This window comes from Mirounga leonina, unplaced genomic scaffold, assembly GCF_011800145.1.
Source record: "Mirounga leonina isolate KUSES-001 unplaced genomic scaffold, KU_Mleo_1.0 Mir_101664, whole genome shotgun sequence".
Classification (NCBI taxonomy): Eukaryota; Metazoa; Chordata; class Mammalia; order Carnivora; family Phocidae; genus Mirounga; species Mirounga leonina.
Genome location: NW_023270175.1, coordinates 27,881,039 through 27,890,515, shown reverse-complemented (window position 1 = coordinate 27,890,515; position 9,477 = coordinate 27,881,039). Strand labels below are relative to the sequence as shown.

At 45.6% G+C, this 9,477-nt stretch overlaps 1 protein-coding gene across 2 annotated transcripts in view; it reads left to right on the top strand.

Annotated features, from left to right (window-relative positions):
• Positions 1–6,230: 6,230 nt before the first annotated feature.
• Positions 6,231–9,477, top strand: part of FGF13 (fibroblast growth factor 13) — a 489,220-nt gene continuing 485,973 nt past the window's right edge. For both annotated transcript variants that reach the window (XM_035009395.1, XM_035009353.1), the window contains exon 1: positions 6,231–6,516. The gene's annotated coding sequence lies outside the window, so the exon portion shown is untranslated. The remainder of the gene's footprint in view (positions 6,517–9,477) is intronic.

The window sequence follows — 9,477 nt, the reverse complement described above, 5'->3', positions numbered from 1 at the left end:
GCTGTATTCGTTTCCTACAGCTGCCATAACGAAGTACCAACACTGGGTGGCTTAAAGAGCAGAAATGCATTGTCTCTCTGTTTCAGAGTCTTGAAGTCCAAAATCAAGGTGTTGACAGGGTTGGTCCCTTCTGAGGGCTGAGGGAAGGATCTGTTCCAGACCTCTCTCCTTGGCTGCTGGTTGCCTGTCTTTTCCTTATGTCTCTTTTACATTGTCTCATCTATGCATGTCTGTCGTTGTGTCCAAATTTCCCCTTTTTATAAGGATATCAGTCATATTGGTTTAAGGTCCATCACCCAAATGACCTTATCTATTAACTAATTATATCTGCAATGACCCTATCTCCAGATATGGTCACATTCTTTTTTTAAGATTGATTTATTAATTTGAGAGAGAGTGAGAGTGAGCATGGTGGGGGGAGGGGCAGATGGAGATGGAGAGAGAGTCTTAAGCGGACTCCGTGTTGAGCTCGACACCTGACACAGGGCTGATCTCACAACCCTGAGATCACAACCTGAGCTGAAACCAAGAGTCGGACGCTTAACTGACTGCACCACCCAGGCGCCCCTAAATATGGTCATATTCTAAGGTACTCTGGTTAGGACCGCAACATGTAAATTTTATGGGGGACCTAATACAGTCTATAACTTACTCCAAATCAAGACAAAAAAAAATTGCTCTTCAGGACCCGTGAACCTTAATTAACTCCAACTCTAGTCCAGTGCTTACTGTATGGGGGGTTGCTGGAGTGAGGGCAGTACAATGAAAGAAATACGTATTTCCCTGCCTATTTGGCTCTGAGGGTGGGATGACAGTGTAATAGTTCCTAGCATGGTTCCTAGAACATAGCAGGCATCCTATAAATGCTTAAGGAATACGGTGCTGCTGTGGGAGTCAGTGGCCCCCGAGTTTAGACAGCCAGTTTTGCCACTTATTTGCCACATAGCATTGGGAAGCCACTTCCAGCCTCTCAGACTTAGTTACCCCACTTGAGGACCTTAGGGTCTGTCCAGGTCGAACAGCCTGGTGAATCGCTGGTGGAATGTCATGGAGAAGAATGAAAGCAGGACCCACATCAGTCAGGGCTGCTCTTGTCCTGCCTTGCCAGTGGTACAGCCACCTTGTTTCTGGACCTGTGGCCCCATGTCGGAGCCCCATGTTCCTGCTGCTAGGTGATTCATACTCTTGGAGTTCCTTGAGAGCAGGTACCATGACTTCTGTTTACAAATTATTTTTATTCCTCTATTATGGAAAATTTCAAGCAGATATGAAACTTCAAGAGAAACGTACTACAAGCTACCCTTAGCCGTTACCCAGCTGCACCAATCTTCAACTCAAGGGCATTCTTTTTCATTTTAAGATTTATTTATTTATTTGAAAGGGTGGGGGGACAGCAATTGCACTCCTGGGTATTTACCCCAAAGACACAGATGTAGTGAAAAGAAGGGCCATATGCACCCCAATGTTCATAGCAGCAATGTCCGCAATAGCCAAACTGTGGAAAGAGCTGAGATGCCCTTCAACAGATGAATGGATAAAGAAGATGTGGTCCATATATGCAATGGAATATTACTCAGCCATCAGAAAGGAGGAATACCCAACTTTCCCATCAACATGGATGGGACTGGAGGAGATTATGCTAAGTGAAATAAGTCAAGCAGAGAAAGTCAATTATCATATGGTTTCACTTATTTGTGGAACATAAGGAATAGCATGGAGGACACTAGGAGAAGGAAGGGAAAAAGGGTGGGGGGGAATTGGAGGGAGAGATGAACCATGAGAGACTATGGACTCTGAGAAACAAACAGGGTTTTAGAGGGGAAGGGGGAGGGGGGATTGGTTAGCCCGGTGATGGGTATTGAGGAGGGCACGTACTGCATGGAGCACTGGGTGTTACACGAAAACAATGAATCGTGGATCACTACATCAAAAACTAATGATGTATTGTATGGTGACTAACATAACATGATAAATTTTTTTTAAAAAGGGTGGGGGGAGAGAGAGAGAGAGCATGAGCAGGGGTGGGGGAGGGGCAGAGGGAGAGGGAGAGAATCAGACTCCCCACTGAGCGGGGAGCCCGACATGGGGCTCGATCTCAAGGCCCTGAGATCATGGGGCGCCTGGGTGGCTCAGTCGTTAAGCGTCTGCCTTCGGCTCAGGTCATGATCCCAGGGTCCTGGGATCGAGCCCCGCATCGGGCTCCCTGCTCCGTGGGAAGCCCGCTTCTCCCTCTCCCGCTCCCCCTGCTTGGGTTCCCTCTCTCGCTGTGTCTCTCTCTGTCAAATAAATAAATAAAATCTTAAAAAAAAAAAAAAAAAAGACCCTGAGATCATGACCTGAGCCGAAACCAAGAGTCAGACGCTTAACTGACTGAGCCACCAACCAGCCACCATGAGGCACCCCAACTCGAAGGCATTCTTGTTTCATCTATATCCCTGCCTGTTTTCTCCTATCAATTATGTAGTTTGAAGCCAGTCTCAAATATCAGATCATTTCATCAATAAATGCTTCAATATATGTCTCTAAATAGTAAGGTAATCACCATATCACATCTAAAAAATTAACAATTCCTTAACTATCAAATACCCACATTAAAATTCCCCCAGCTGTTTCACAAATGTGTTCTTACATTTGGTATGTTTGACTCAGGGTCCAAACAAGGTCCATACGTTGTCTCTCAAATATCCTTCAGTCATGAAGTTCCCCCTTCTTTTTTGTCTCCTTGAAATTTATTCATTGAAGGAAACAGGAGACCACAAACTCATTCTTCTCTGTTTCCCTGGTGCCTCGTGTGGTGCAAAAAAAAAAAAAAAAAAAAAAAAAATCAGAACTTAACTGATGTTGGGAGAATGAATTAACAGGTAAGTAAAGGCCCATAGTCTCATCAGCCTGGTGCCTTGCTTGGATGGGCTTTCCACTTCTCAGCTGCCTTTGCTGTTGTCCTTCCTTGGACTAGTCTCTCTTTGTTGAGCCTCAGTTTCCTGGTCTGCAGAGTGGAGCTGCTGATCCCTGCCTTCTGCTCCAGCTCCCGGGAGGTTGTGACAAAGGCTGGGATTTTAAAAATAAAGCCTAAAACAGCTTTGAGCAATTGGTGCTATAAATACCAGAGGAGGAATTCTATTATTAAATGTCCTTTGTTCGTAGAAGCTTCAGGCAGAGTGGTAAGGTTGAGAAGTAGAACCCCTTTTTCTTTTTGGTGCTTTTAGGAGTGTGGTGACTAGAACAGGCAGGGCTAGGCGTACGTCCCAGGGGTGGGGAGTCCAGTCAGCACTGCTCTGGCTGGGGCAGGCCTGCAATATCCTATTGCATGCTGGCAAAAATAGAATAGCCAGGAGAATGTGAGGACGGGGACAACTGTTCCTGTTTTGAAAAGCGTCGGAAGGATGTAGCTACAGGTGGGGGTGAAGGTCTGCCCCTAAGAGCAAAGCCCAGCCAGGAAGTCGCGGGGCCCCCCAGGATGGAGAGCCGAGATTTGGGCTGGACTCCCGACAGCACCTGTGGCCCCAGTGTCTGGTCCTGTCTCTGGTGACAATGAAGAACTTCTTCCTTGGAAATGCTGCACGTGTTTGTGAGTCAATTCGTTTTCATTCCAAACAAAGAGATCAGAGAAACTCTGATGAGTGGCCAAGCACTGCTACAGAGAAGTGAATAGCCAGTTAGGTCAAGTTTCAGCCTTCCCTGGTTTGGAGAGAATTCCACGCCAGCAACCAGGAAACAACAGAGGGCCTCCCCTTTTGGGCATTTTTGACCTAAAGTGCACTCCAGTGGGAGGCTGTATTTGGTATTTTCCCCCCTTCTTCCCCCGCTCTACTCACTAGGTGGAACTTGTTGAGACGGTACCTCTGGTCTAGAACATAACTGGGCATGCCTGCAGGGCGTGCACTATGGGGATTACAGAAATGACCACAGGACATGGGAGTTTGCAAAAGGAGCAAATCACTAGGAATGTAAAAAGTAAATTTAAAAGTAATGAGGACCTAAATGTACCCATATGTGAAGTGGGAAGTTTTAAAGTTTCAGCCTTTTCTGAGCTTTCTGTGTGCCCAAAAGAGGAGCTTATTTTGGAAGTGGAAGAAGTAGGATTTTTTTTTTCCTCATCAACTCAAAAGTGGTTGAACCAATTTAGCTCAAACTATAAAAAGACAAAACCAAATGCGCTCTGGTACAAGATTGCTGTGTGGAATTAGAGTGGAAGCAACTAGAGGGGTAAGAGCATGGAGATGCGGTACCTGGCAATTCCTCTTCTGCCAGATGATTTTTCCAGATGCCCATCAGAGGTCTTAAGGGTGGGTTTAGGGCCTGGGGTTCCGAATCAAATAGGCAACTAATTCAAAATAAAATCCTCTTTTTAATTGGAGGTTACTGGAAGTTTCCTGGAATCTGAAATTATTTTGCTAAACATTCTCATTTTTATATAAAGCTACCAGCAGAGCCAGGATTATCTGTATGTGTTTAATGAATGAATTTAACAATGTATTCACGAATTAGAGAGGGAAGTCGTCTAGAGCTGTTAAGAACACAAACTGTGGAGACAGGTACACCTAGGTTCATACCCCAGCTCTTACCCTTATCCCCCTTTCTAGCCGCTGGAACTTGATACCAAGCCTACCGCTTCTTCGGTAGAACCCAGATGAATTTACCTTGGGCTTTGATAAGCATTAAATAAGATGATAAACATGAAACACTTAGACTAGCGCCCGACGCGTTATGAAACCCCAAAACGGTTACAGTAGTCATCGTAGTAGTGGTAGTTACAAAATTGGGGATGGCCCGAGGGCTTGTGTTCATGTGCTTTTCTAGCAAGTCATCTAGATCAGTGTTTTTCAAAAAAGGAAAAATTTTCTGGTGACCAGCAGTAAGAAATATATTTTAGGTGGCAATCGAGTACACATAAACATGGAAGAAACAAAAGTTTCCCAGAACGATGCTCACCCTTACTGTGTACAAAGCATGCTATTCTAGTCTAGTCTACTTTTTTTTTTTTTTCCGTGCAAAAAGGTGGTTTTACTAAAGCACAGGGAGAGGACCTGGGGACAGAATGAGCTGACCAATTGTGTGGAGCAATTGATGATACACTTTGGAGTTGGGGGAGGTAAAGACAAGGGAAGTTTCCGAAGTGATTTTCTTTCTTTTTTTTTCTTTTTTTAATTTAATTTTATTATGTTATGTTAGTCACCATACAATACATCATTTAATGTATTTGTATGTGGTGAGCCACGATCCATTGGGTGCGTATAATACCCAGTGCTCCGTGCAGTACATGCCCTCCTTAATACCCATCACCGGGCTAACCCATCCCCCCAGCCCCCTCCTTCTACTTTATTGTATTCAATTCTGTTCTAGTCTACTCTACTTATTTTATTTCTCTTGCTCTTTAAATGTTGACACAGCCCACTCTATAGATTTCACTACTATCTAATGGGTCACGGTGCACTGGTTGTTAAATCCTTCCCTAGATGAATCTGGGGGGAGGCACTTAGCACTCTCAGGATCCCAGGGAGCTGTCTTCTGAATTATCACCTCTGGCGACGGTTTGAAGCCAAAATAAATGTTCCCCGAATTTTCTTCCCCGTTAAAACTACCTGTTGGGACAATGAATGACAGCTGCAAAGTGATTGGACCTCAGCCCTCCTCATACTTTCACCACTGTTCTTGCTCCTGGATGAGGACATTCTTTTCAAGACTCTTCTAGCACGTCAGGCCAGCATGTGGGTTTGGCTGCAGAACCTGGCACAGACATGCAAGTGCATGTGTGCATGCATGCATGCATATGAGAGAGAAAGAGGGAGAGGGAATAACAGAGAGAGAGAGAGAGCAAGAGAGACAGAGTGTGTGTGTGTTAGGAATTGGGGAAAACAGGGAAAAGGACTGCCAACTTCTCAGTTTTTCTCTCTCGTATCTACCTATCCAGCTTCTGCCAGATTGGAGGGGAATGCCCACCCCCCTGGGCAGTAACACTTTCCAGAAGGATCCTCCTTCTCTGGAGGTGTCGGACCCTGTGGAAGAGAGCCAAAGCACCAAGAGGCACTAGCTCTTTGCTCCACCTCCCTGGTTTGGTCCCTTCGCCTTGACAGAGCCTTGGTCCAGTAAGATGATCTGACCACAGCTGGTCTCCTACACTTAGAACAAGTTGGAAGCAAGAGAACTTGGGGAAGGCATTTGGTTTCACTAAAAATAGCTGCAATTTAGACCCTGTGACTTACCACTCCTCAGAACAGTCTGATGTGAACCGCCCAGGGTCCACTGACCCCTGCAATTACTTTGCACTGTTTGCTTTCTCTGCCTGGAGCCCTTGAAACCAGGAGGAGCCTAGGGAGTTGAGGGTGCTTTGTTTGGCTCAGATGCAGACTCTTGCAGATCTCAGAAACACACGATGACGGTATGACCAAGAAGCTTCCTCCTGCTGGGAGCGCGTGACCGTTGGCACTAATAACGACAGGTCCCTTTAAGATTGTAGTCCATGGTGGGATCTTGTTTGCTCCTCACTGCCAGGCCCATTGCGTCTCCACTTCTAAGGTAGGTGAAAGCAAACTAACTGGGGAAACGCGACAGGAATTGCGATCCTCTTGGGTAACCCCTGCCTGGGTTTCCTCGGCCGAGGGCAGGGGGCAAATGTCAGGGCAGGACATAGCTTATAAATAAAAGTGTAAGTCCATGCTCCCAACACACTGATTAAGCCACAGTAATGTTTGGGAAGTAATTCCTTTCCTCGTTCAAGCCACGGTAATGTTTGGGGATTATTTCCCTTTCTTGCACCCTCCTGCCAGAAACCAAGGTAGTCCCTAGCAGGAAAGCACCTCAAATGTTAAAATGAACCCTTTCTCAGCTTCTCTACCTAGAGCTGCTTTCTTGTAGATGCCTTGTCCTTCCTGTTCTGCCGGTAACTCTGAGAATGTGAATTTGGCGCAGGGCCTTGGTTATCTTGGTTATCTGTGTTTGCCTCTTCTGCCTACAGCAGGGACTCCTATAATTCAGGCAGTCCCCGTGAAAGAGGGAATCTAGTCCAGGTACACAAAAGATTTTCTTGGATTCTGTTTCCTTCCTGAAATACTGCTGTCAGGATTCATCTCTGATTTCTAGCCTGTTTATAGCAGTGGGCCTTGGGAAAGGGCTTGGAATTGAAGGGGAGCTGGGAACTTCTGGGGGTAAGGTTAGGAGCCCTCGGACAGCAAAAGAAGCTGCCTCAGTTGCTGGAACGTTAAACACTAGCAATTTCTTGCTTAAAGTTGACTTTAGAGCACTGTGCTAAGAAAACTACGATTCCAGCATTCCAGCTTGCCAAACTAAGGTGTTTCCATGTAAGTGAAGAGACACTTCAGTAAGAGATATGTGTACTTTAAGTGAAAGTCATAATGTTAAAATATTGCATGGCTGGAAGAAACAAATCTTCCGATGCAGGATCACCAGTCTCTGTGCATTTTGTAGAAGAATGGATTATATTAACTGATTCTTGGGCATGATATCCCCTCCCCACTTTGTTTTCTTTCATCTGTCTTCAAGGTAGATGAGTGTCCAAAGAGCATAAACTTAAAATCTTAAACCCAGAAGAAACATTTTAGAAGTCATAGGATGCCTAATTCTTATTGGAGCCTAAGTTGGGATGAGCAAGTCTCTGGTTTTATCCTTAGATTGTTGCCTCAACTTTCCCTGTGACCCCAAAATGGATACAGGGTGGTATTTCCATCTGAAGCCATAGCTCCATTGGCATCCCATCCTACTGGCACTTTCTCCTTTCCAATATTATTACTTTAAGGTTCATTCATGTTGCTGCAAAGCGAGATGAAACATTTGGAATTATTTTCCCCGTGTTGCATTTGTGCAGCCATATGGCATCATCAATACCACGTGCTGGTCTTAGCACCCAAACGCGTTGTCACATCTTATGGAAAATTGTCAGGGGTTTTGCAGTCAAACTGGGGATGTGTCTTATTGAAACATCCTAGAGAAATTGAGTCGCTGAAGGTTGCCTCCAAGTAGCACACTTGCCTAGCACTTTGAACAAGTGATTCCATGGATAAAATCTCTACGAACAAGCAGCTTTTCAGGAATGCGTACGTTAGTAAAGCAGTGATTCCTAAACTCCATTTCGTGAACCAGTGCCAGGCTGGGTGCCCAGGAATCATCCGGAAAGATTATTTAAGAATATAATTTCTGGGCCACATCCCTGGAAATGCAGACTGAAAAGGTCTGGGAGTGGAGCCCTGGAAGCAGGACCTGTAGCAAGCAATCCTGGTCATTCTGATGCATGGCCAGATGTGGGAAGCACTGTACAAGTCAAGGTCCTCCTGTTTTTGTCTGTCTGTCTCAAATCTCTCAACGATTGCCTTTTGCCCTTAGAATAAAGTTCACACTTTTTCACCTGGCATTCCCCAGGCCCTCATGATCTAGCCCTAACCCAGCTTTTGAATCTTATTCCTCATTATTCCTCTTCACCGACACCCCCCTCCCCGTCAAGTCGAATTGAACACGATCCCATTTTGCTTTCATGCCTGTGCACTTTAGTAATACTATTGCCTTTGACTACTGTTTCCTTCCTCACTTTTCTGCACACCCCAATCTGCCCCATTTTTCTTGGTCTATATGTTAGTGGGCATAAGAAGGACTTGGAGGGTTTTTTTTAAAGCACTGCTCCTGGGACTCACTTCTGGGGATTCTGATTCATCAGGTCTGGAGCACCTCAGAGGATGTGATGCTGACCATGCTTTCAGAAACAGTGCATCTAGCTCAAATGTCATCCCTCTCTCTCTCTTTCTAAGTAGGCTCCATGCCCAACGTGGGGCTTGAACTCATGACCCCCAGATCAAGAGTCACATGCTCTACTGAGGGAGCCAGCCAGGCGCCCCTCCAGTGTCATCTCTTTATAAAACCATCTCTTGAAGCATTCATGCTTCCCCATGCCAACTCCCATAGCATTTAGTTTAGAGCTCTGTAATGTAAAACTTCACTCTCTTTTTATTTGAATGACGCTATACGTCATCGTTTCCCTCACGCGACAAACATTCAGTGAGTACCTAATATAAAAGGTCTAGCTTTCCTTCAAGATCCCAAGCTGCTTAGAAGACAGGATCTCTGTCCATTGATCTCAGAAACAACTTGGGCATGAGTGTTGAGTGTCAGTGGGCATGGCAAACCTTAAATCATTCTGCGGTAGATGAGGCAAGGAAATCACCTGTTCGAAGATGAAGCTTTATTTCAAGCTAAGAGATGTGGATACGAGGCAGATCCTTTCTGTCTCCATGTCCCCAATCTGAGATTTATGCAAAAGAGTGGGATCTGAGAAGGCTCCTGGGGTTGGGCAATCTCAGAGCACAGCGGTGACTGGATTCCAGGGAGTCTCTTGGCTTAGGTAGGATGGGAACGCACCCGGCATTTCTAAATACAGTGGTTCCGTCATAAGGGAGGGATGAACACAGTGCCAAGGGGGGCAGAGGAGGGGCAGGAGACATTGGGTGATGGGGATCTGCAGGGTCTTCACTG